Raw genomic sequence first — 10,171 nt, forward strand, 5'->3', positions numbered from 1 at the left:
CAAAGTTTTCGGCGACGCGTAGTTGCCAAAATACACTTGAACAGCGCCAGAGTTAGAACCTGGACTAACTTGCCTTGACATATTATTATCACCCCATATAAATCAAATAAAATTCCCTTACATCCTTCTTTTGGCAGTTCCTTTTAGGTTAAGGTCCAATGTACATTTTAAAGTCTTGGGAGGCTTTTCAAATGCTAGAAAAGTGATACATGAAAATGTACTTTAAATTCAAAGTATAATGATGTAGTCCTATGAGATTTCCGCCCCTCAAACCTTTGAGGATTTTCAGAATGCTTTTTATTTTCATAAATTTACCACAGTTTGCTGGCATGAAGTACTATATTACTGCTTCTCCTTATTCAATATTTTTCAATCTATAGAAAGGCACTTTTTAAATCAAAGTCCCTTGTTTCTTACTTACCCTGCAAAGTAAGGGTCCAACATCATCAACAAAGTCCTACACGTGTATAAAATGTGGAGGTGATTCAGAAGCAATAACTAGTGAAGACTGTTGGTTCATTTTGGGAAGAATCGTGGGAGGGGTGGTCTTGAAGCAAGTTACCTTCCTAGCTATGCTTTCTGTTCTGGGAAGGAAGCTGGCATTGCTGCTAAGGATGAAGGAGAAATTTGATTCAGTTCAAATTTGAATATGAACCTGCCTCATTTTCTGAAATAATTGGCAAACTGAAACAACCATCCTTCAAAATTTGCACTTCTCCAAATTTTGCAGTGCCGCTCAACACATGCATTTTCTATGCTGTTCTTACCAATATATACATTTTTATGCACACTTTACCACAGCACATGCATTTTTGCAAAATTCGGAGAGGTGAGAATTTGGAAGCATGGCTGCACTTTGGTTCATTTGTAGTTTTGGAAAGCATAACTTAGGTAGATTTGCATTTAAATGTGAACTGAATAGAATTTCCTTATGTGTAGTTTAGTATAATTGGTTCTCATTCTCCTGCCCAATAGTTATGTTTTATGATGCTTTATGGTTTTAGACTTGTATGGATTTTATAGTGTGAATTTGTATGCTGGAAGTTGCCTCGGTAGGATTGACCCTAAAAATCAGCCTACAAATATTTTAAATAAATGAAATAAAGTAATGTAACTTTTCCTGGGGAACCTCGGTGCTAACTCTTTTCTCTGTGAATGCCATGGTCCCAATCCTGATTGCTCCCCACCTTTTTTGTAACAAAAAACAACAACACAACCAGACACGTTAAATGCATTGTGCATTGGCTAGCTTGTTGTTCAATTTGATGCTTGTCCTGTTAAAAACAGCTTTTAAAAAATTAGGTGTGCCTAGGCACATTGCATTACATTGCACTTGCCATAGCAAGAAACGTAGTTTCAGGGGGAAATACTGAACTTTACTGGTGTAAAATAATGGACTTTAAAGTGCTTGAGTAAAATGGCTACTGGGTGACAAATTTTGGTCCACAAACAGAATGATGCATTCACATGTCAAAGCAAACACTGAGGTTTCCCAGTTCATAAAAATATCATAGAATCTTAGTTGGAAGGGACCCAGCGGTCATCTAGTCCAACCCTCTGCAATGCAGGAATCTCAGCTAAAGCATCCAGGACAAAATTTCATATCAGCACTTAAAAACAAACAAACCAAACCAGCCATGTTTTGTAGCTTTCCATCTAAAAACAGATGAAAGTCATTTCACAACACTGAAAATAATATTTTAATCCCTGTCACTACAACATTATTTCTAAAAGTATCTACACTTGCAGAATCAAGAAGAAAACCACACCAACATTTGATACAGCCAGGATTAGTCTGCTGTTGTGCCGCAGAATGGCGATAAAACGCTTCTTATTTGTACATTGGTTTCTATAGACTTGACAGTGAAATGGAACCAGTTAAAGAAGATTAGGCTTGTTGCTGATATGACAGGCCTGGAAAGTGAACCAGCCACTGCAGCCGAAAGGAGAGAGTTAAGCAAGCGCTTAATTTTCTTCTTCACATGAGGTGTCTACTTGTCCTGTTTTCCAGAGGACAGTCTTCTGATTAAATGAGTCCTCTATCAGAAGGGCTGCCCTGTCCAAGACCAGCTTAAAGATAAAGAACCATAAGAAACGAAAGCTGAGGCCTTGGAAGTTGCCTGTCAGCAGTTAGCACCTGGACCGCATTCACACCATAGCTTTTAAAGCACTATGAGACCATTTCAAACCATCATGGCTTCCCCCAAAGAATTCTGGGAGCTGTGGTTTGCTAACAGTGCCAACAGTTGTTAGGAGGCGTCTGAGCATCAATTCCCCACGAAGAGGGATCAATTGTAGCTCCATGAGGGAAACGGGGGGGGGGGGGTCTCTTAACAATTCCCAGGAGCCTTCACAAACTACAGCTCCCATAATTATTTGGGGAAGCCATGCCTGTTTAAAGTGGTATCGTAGAAGACCCTCCAAGTGCCCCTATTTTCCAGGGACATCTCTGATTTACAGAAGCTGTCCCAGTTTCTGATTTGATCCCTATTTTCATTGGAATAATGTTGGAGGGTATGGAGTTATCTGACCTCCTGAGACATCTGAAGGCAATCCTGTATAGGGAAAGTGTTTTTTTTTTTTTTTAAGTTTAATGTTTTGTTATGCTTTTATATATGTTGGAAGCTGCTTAGAGTGGCTGGGGCAACCCAATAAAATGTGTGGCGTATAAATAGTAAAATTATCATTATGGAATGGAACATCCTTATTTTCATCAGATAAATATTGGAGGGTATGTCATTGTGCTTTAAAGGTGTGGTGTAAACGTGGCCCAGGATTATGCAGGCACCTGGTCACAGTCTTCCCCCACCATGGCGAGATATATTTCTATTTAAATTATTGCAATGGTTCTAAAAGCGCATATACAGTGGTACCTCTGGTTACAAACTTAATTCGTTCCAGAGGTCTGTTCTTAACCTGAAACCGTTCTTAACTTGAGGTACCACTTTAGCTAATGGGGCCTCCCGCTGCTGCCCGTGCACGATTTCTGTTCTCATCCTGAGGTAAAGTTCTTTACCTGAGGTACTACTTCCGGGTTAGCAGAGTCTGTAACCCAAAGTGTTTGTAACCCGAGGTACCACTGTTTGGAATAAATTAGCTTATGTAAATTTGTGTCTTCTTGATGTGTCAACGGCCGCCTTACCAAGGACGGGAAGAAGATTTACAAGTCCTGAATTTTTACTCTACTGAATCTATTTGTTTCCGAATTTTGCATTGCCATTCTTTCTTTGCCCTCCTATTATTTCCCTTTGAATCTATTATATATGCTATATACAGCCTTATTTTATTAAAGGGGGGTGGGGAGAGGGCGCACAAAAGTTCTGGGGTTGCTGTATATGGTTGTTTACTCTTCTCAGATCTCTCCAATCCAGCTTCTAAAGTAAGGCATAAAAGATGGCTGTTTGACAACTCGGGGAGATTTATCAGTCTTCAAATATATTTTAATGAACAGGAAAGGTCTTAAAATCCTTGCATTGTGACTGTACCCTTTGAAAGGGGTTTAATTTCTTGTAGGCGTATGGAGTCTGCTCAGCCTCTTAGCCGGCTGATATAATCACAAAACAGGCAAAAGCAGTAAGTTGGTTTCTATAATTAAATCTTTTCCAATTCTAGGGCTTTGCTTCCCACTCCCACCCCTTGATTCCCACATGAAATCACCGGCCATTATACCTTGCCATTCCAAAGGTTATTCATTCAATGCTTCACCTGGTATAGTTTTTGAAACTTTTTAAAAAAAAAGTTTACGAAACACTTCAAAGTTTTCAGAGGTTTTTCTTTCCTCCTAAAGAAGTACAAATGAAGGCTTATAGTAGAGCTTTTTTTGTTTTTGTTTTCTCCTAGCAGTTAATAAATTGCATTTTGACTGTTTCAAAAAAACAAGATGATACCCTTCATTCAAGGCCAATTAAACAAGCCTAGCACTGTGACATTAAATGATCTCTTGTTCTAATATGGAAGATGGGATGGAGGTGTGGCAGAGTGGTACTGTTCAGAAAGTAACTAGGGGTGGATTTAAACACAGGAACACAACACTGTAAATGAGTCAGAAATCAGATCGTTAGAGGAAATATCAATGCCCGCGTGTTATTAATTAAACTCAAATTCCCGAACATGGCTCTACTTTGAGCTAGCCACATGTTTCACACGGTATGTATTTTAAAGTTTGTTTTCCAGTTTCTGCACATGTTTTGACCTGCAGAAACCAGGGAATAGATGGCGTCCAAGCATTAAGAAAAACATCTCTTTGTCTCGCCTCCGGTTGTATAGTGGCACTTTGTTATCCTACATGACAGTACATGACAGACCCTGGATACAGTATGATTTAAGAAACTTCCTCAAGAGGTTGAAGAGAGGAAACGCTAGAGTCTGTCCTCCCTTCCATGAGGCACTACAAGGGTTATCTCTTGCAAATCTTGAAGATTAATGGAGGAGAGAGGCCACATGGGAGTTTGCCCGTTAAAGAAGAAGAAGAAAAGACCAGAAATGTTGAAGCTAACCTGAGAATATCAGCACCTTTACCTAACTGCTGATGTTAGCTTTTTACATTTTGATTTAAAGATCCTCACTGGAAAATAATTATAGGTGCAGAGAATTCAAGCGTGCCTATGTTACCTCATAAATCTGCTCTTACAACAACCTTTAAAGGTAGATCACGTGTATTATTTCTATATTGCTAATAGGGAGGTGATAAGAATTGGATAAGAAGTAGATAAAAAGTGTTTCTGAGGAGAGACACCCTTCTGGGATCCTTGCAATACACAAGGTCTCTGTCCATACACATTCCATCTGCCACAATGATGGGCATTTCGCTAAGGTTTAAAAATACCTGGAATTCAACCGCATTTTGTCATATTTTACAAAGCATCTCTAGCACCAGCTGATGGTGTTATGTGCAATACCATTTCTACCAATACTGTTACAAGCTGTGGTAACAGTAAAATCATCAGGGTACGATTGCTCAGGAAAATACACCGTCGATACCTTCCTCTGTCAAGTGAAAGCAACTTTTTATAAATTTCAAGTAAGTTGGAAAGAGGTTAAAGGAACAGAAATATGGAAATTCCTTTGAAATAACTGACAGAAAAGGCATTTTTTCTCTCATTTCAAAACATTCTTCAATAATGTGCTCAAATCTCCTGCAGTTTAGCAGTATTAATAATGCAGATTCATTCCTACCATCTAGCTCAGTCCATAGCTCAGTGCCATATACAAATACTCTGAAGGAATTTGATTACCAATGTGCCTAACCTCACAGAAGCTCAATTTTCCGGGCTCTGCTGCCAAGAGAGAGTCTGCAATGTTCCCTGATGCCCTCATTACTCCTGTTTTCCAAATTCAATGACCTAATCCAGATCTAGCCATTGCTGTTGGCTTGCAAATTTATTCTGTGTAACTTAGTGCTGACTTCAGTACATATTTCCCCCCAGAATACAGTGGGGATTTTTTTTCTAGGGCCTGGATCTGACGGACCTCAAGACCAGTTCCATCCCCCAAGGAAGCTTTGTGTTTCTTAAAACGAAACCACATGGGAAATCTTTTTTTTTTTTTAAGTAATTTTTGATATAATATGGAGTTTGCTGCTGACAGATCTGAAGCATACGAAGCCAGATCATCATGTGGCAGTCAGGAATCATACCAAGAGGTCACAACTGAGGGCAGGGATGGGGAACCTCAGCCTGGGGGGCCAAATTCACCTCTCCAGCCCTCTCCATTTGGCCACTGGGACATTTTCCAGGCCACATCCCTCACTGGCACTGCTTTGCAGTCTCTGGGTGTTTTTGCCTGCCTGTGAAGAGTCCTTGAACTCTTATCAAGCTTCTCACTTTCTTGATGGAGGCTCTGGGAGGGCAGAAACTATCCTGTGCCCACTTTTGCCCCTGGCCTTGCCCACCACTGGTATGTGAAGCCCAGGAGGTGGCCCAGAAGGGAATGCCACCCTTGAGCTAAAAACAGGTTTCCGTCCTTAACTGAGGGGGTCGAGTTGGGAGTTGGAGCTGAAGACATTAGAACAAGATGAGAGCCAACAAGATGAGAGATTTATTGTATGAGAAAAGTCCCAGCCTGTTCAGGAAGCATTCATCATCATAACGTGCTTGCATGCTGCCTTTCCAAAATAAACCATGCTCAAGGTAGCCTACAATATGAAAAAATAGGAGGCCCCCCCCCAACAACTCTCAGCCCCCTTAAGAAACTACAGTTCCCAGGATTATTGGGGGAGGAGACGACTGCTTAATACAGTGGGCACCTCGGTTTTCAAATGTAATCCATTGCAGAAGACCGTTTGACTTCCAAAACGTTCGGAAACCGAGGTGCAAAGGGCAGTCTGCAAATTTACAGAGAAAATTGAGGAAAATACAGTGGTACCTCAGCGGAAGCCATTCAACTTCTGAGGCACGTTCAAAAACAGAAGCATTTACTTCCGGGTTTTCGGCATTCGAAAACCAAAACATTTGACTTCCGAGATGCTCAGAAACTGAGGTACCACTGTACTGTGTATGATACCATACAGATAGGGCCTGTGCTTCAAAATATAAAAATATACCACTTAAACAAGAAGGCAATGAAAACATCTACGGTAATTGAGAAATTCCCTTGTGATTCGTAATGCCGAACAATAAAATACAAAACATCACCCCAAGCAAAAAATCCCACCTCCAAAATTAAATATTGACCGCAACAAAAGCCCCTAAGTGACTCCCCACTCTGATATTTCTAGGCACCCAGAGTTTTTCTGGACTCACAGTAAGAGTCCTTTAACAGTTACAGTTTATGTACCCACCCACCCCCAAAACCCAGGAGGGCAAATCAGGGCACCCCCCTATCCCGCCACTCATTTGCCCTCTCACCTGCTTGCCTACCCACTCACCCCCTTCCTCCCCATCTCACACAATTTTTCTCAACCTCTGCCTCCTCCTCCACCACCTGCACCGCGTCCTGCTTCCGGAAGTGCTGTGACAGAAAGAGGAAGAAGAGTGGTGAAGCCTGGGGCCAAGGTAGGTATTGCTTCTTCCAACTCTACCCCACCTCACTCTGGTGTGAGCCAACTGACTCATGCAGTAGATTGGGGGGGGGGGAATGCCCGTCTTTTGGTCCCACGCTCTGACATGACAAGAGCACAGGAGCCAAAACAGACCACCAAGGATTGAGATGAGAAGCCGGGCCAGCTTCTGTCAATCTGGGATGTCCCACTTAAAACGGGACTGTTGTGCGGTAAGCAGTTTTGTAGCTGGGTTCAGGGCCACAAGGAAATAGGCCAGCAAAGCAAGAGATTGGACTCTGCAGTGAAGCCTTTCTAGCTAGCGCCCACTGAAACCACTCCCGTAGTTGAACACTGAGTACCCAGGACTTGGCCCAAACTTGGGACTCAATGCATGTGTTAGCTGTGCCAATGGGTTTAACCATCAAACCTGCCTTATACCGAATCAGACATTGGTCAGTCTAGTCCATTACTGCTTGCACTGACTGGCAGCTGAGCTCCCTAGGTTTCGATCAGAGATCTGTCCCAACACCTGTTATTTTATCTGTTAGAATGGAGATGCCAGGATTGGGCCTCCTGCATGCAAAATACTTGTTTCTAGCCAGACTAGATCCTCCAAAATGTTCCAAGTTTTTTTTTAAAAAATCCCTCTGAGCATGGCCAGACCCCTAGGTGTGCTAATGTGGATCTCTGGATTGCAGCCAAATTGTTAAAAATTATTTTCAAAACCTGAATGAAGGCTCTATCAGGGAATTGGCTGAATAAGACATCATTATTTCAAACGATATATATTAAAAAGACCCCAATAGTTACAGTAAGCTCAAGAGTGACCTTTCCTTGTGGGACAATATGAAGGCACTTTAGACCATCCCTTTGATTATACCGATCTAACTAAGGAAGAGGTATTATTATTTTTGTTCTAGGGAACGATCTACTGAATTACACATGTCTAGGCTGTCACTCACAGTGGCAGCACAGCAAAGGGAACTTCTTTGATCTCTGGAAAGTTAAAAGTTGCAGACAGCAGGAGTCCGTGATGAAGGTAAAGTTAATACGCAGATCCTGGAGCTCATGTAGCAATGGAAAAGGTAGATTATGAGGCGTACCTTGTTAGTTGCCTTGACCTGTTATTGATCATCGCGCTAATAGCTATTATGCTAAGATTGCGATAAGAATCTGGTAAGGCTTAGAAGGTAATGACCAGCTAAATTGCTATAGTTACATCACAGTTTAACTTGATTTTGCAGACTTTATGGAAATAAATCAGTTAGTTTGCCGTTCAGATTACATTATATCCTCTGGCATTGTGAAGACAGCTCCCACCACTAAGGTTTTCACATTAAGCAAGATTCCAGGTCTTGTCTGTTTCAGAGACTCCGAGCAAAGCTCCTTCATAGCCCCTAGATTCAGCTGGGTCTTGCTGAATAAATACAGCGATGAAATGGTTGTTGTTTAAAAAGGACACAATTAGTATGTGTCAAGACAGAAGCCATTGTTTTCTTTTGACTTCAGCAACAAGGCAGTATATTTTTATTATTATGATTAAAATGTATAGACTGCAAAAAGCCATCGAAGCAGCATATAGGGAAAACAACCCAATAAAACAACCCAAACCTGAATTTACCCGCGTGTGATTGAAAACCCCTCAAAAATGGTGACAATCTGCAAGTGCCCATTAAGCAGGATTCACGGTCCTCTGCTTCAGAGGTTATAAACTTGTGCCTTAAATGGCCCACGTCAGATTGCAGGTTCAGGCTGACAAGACTGGGCACAGAACATGTCGGTATGGAAGAGAAAACATGTAGGTGTTCATGGGAGAAAGAATGCATGTGAGCACATGCAAGTGAAAGGAAGAATCTGGAGTGATGCTGAGGCGCAGGTGAAACTAAATGAGAACATATGTGACTATGAGTATAAGAAGTAAAAAGACCATACAGGTGAGAGTATTGTGCAGGTAAGAATGTATGGGTGTGTCCGGATCGATTGATTATCTGTTTATTTATTACATTTATATACCTGTAACTTCCTGTGGTATGTTGCAAGTTGTCATACCACAAATGGTGCAGTGTTGCTTTTTCCGTCCAACATTATTTTTGTGCTTCAGTGCCCTCCGGACAGCAATAATGCAGTAACCTTTGGGAAGCATCACAGAATAACTAATAAAGTGGACTGTTGTGTGGATAATGCGGCATAAATCCATCACTGATGTGCACTGTTTATTGCATCAATGACATGTCACAGAAAACAACCACACTGTTATGTACTGAGCTGAATCCTAGAACAATAGGATCCAGAATGCAGCAGTCTGATTGGTCTGCAGGAGCCACCCAATCCAGCTCCAGGTGGAAGTGAATCAGTGACCTGATTGGCCTGCAGGAGCAGCCAATCAGGCTCCTAGATGAAGTGAATCAGCAACCTGATTAACCTGCAGGAGCAGCCAATCAGGCTTCTGGAGGAGGTGAATCCATGACCTGATTTGCCTACAGGAGCAGCCCGGAATTAGCCAATCACACGGGGTCCATTGTGTAAATAATGTATATATAGCTAGACATTTTGGTGAAAGTTTCATTCATTGCAACTATGAGCTGAATACAGAGCATGAAATTCACATTCGACTCCAAGTATATTTCACACACACAGACCCAGTCTGGAGAAGTCCATTGCCAGCCATTTAGTATTCAACTCTTTGGCTTCAGGCCTCTGGTAAAGAGTTGTTGCTGGCAAAAGACAGAAATGTAAATTAACAGATGGATGGATGTTGCATGATTTTTGATTCTTCTAGTTTGGGTGGTATCCCGGTGCTCACTCAACTCCCTTAAGCAGCATGCTAGGGAGATATAATGCTATGTTTCTCCATCCTAGAGTGCACTTACTTTAAAAGCGTTCCCAAACCATCTCTTGGAACCATCTTTCCATTTGTTTAAGTGGTTCATTCTTGGAGTGCAGTTTTCTTATTCTTATGGGGAGAAATGCTTACTTATCTATGCAGTCTTTAGACTCTGAAAGTAGAGGCCTAGAAAGCTGCTGCGATATGACCCATTTAAAAACAACAACAACTGGGAATTTAGGTGCTTAAATGTCAAAATAGTGTGTTTCGTTAAAGCAGTATAATATATACACAACTCTTTCAAGTCATCAGACAACACCTTTGAACAAAGAAAAATCAATTTTAAAAGTCAAATATTGCCATTAAAA

This window comes from Podarcis pityusensis (genome assembly GCF_964106645.2).
Source record: "Podarcis pityusensis genome assembly, chromosome: 12".
NCBI classification, from domain to species: domain Eukaryota; kingdom Metazoa; phylum Chordata; class Lepidosauria; order Squamata; family Lacertidae; genus Podarcis; species Podarcis pityusensis.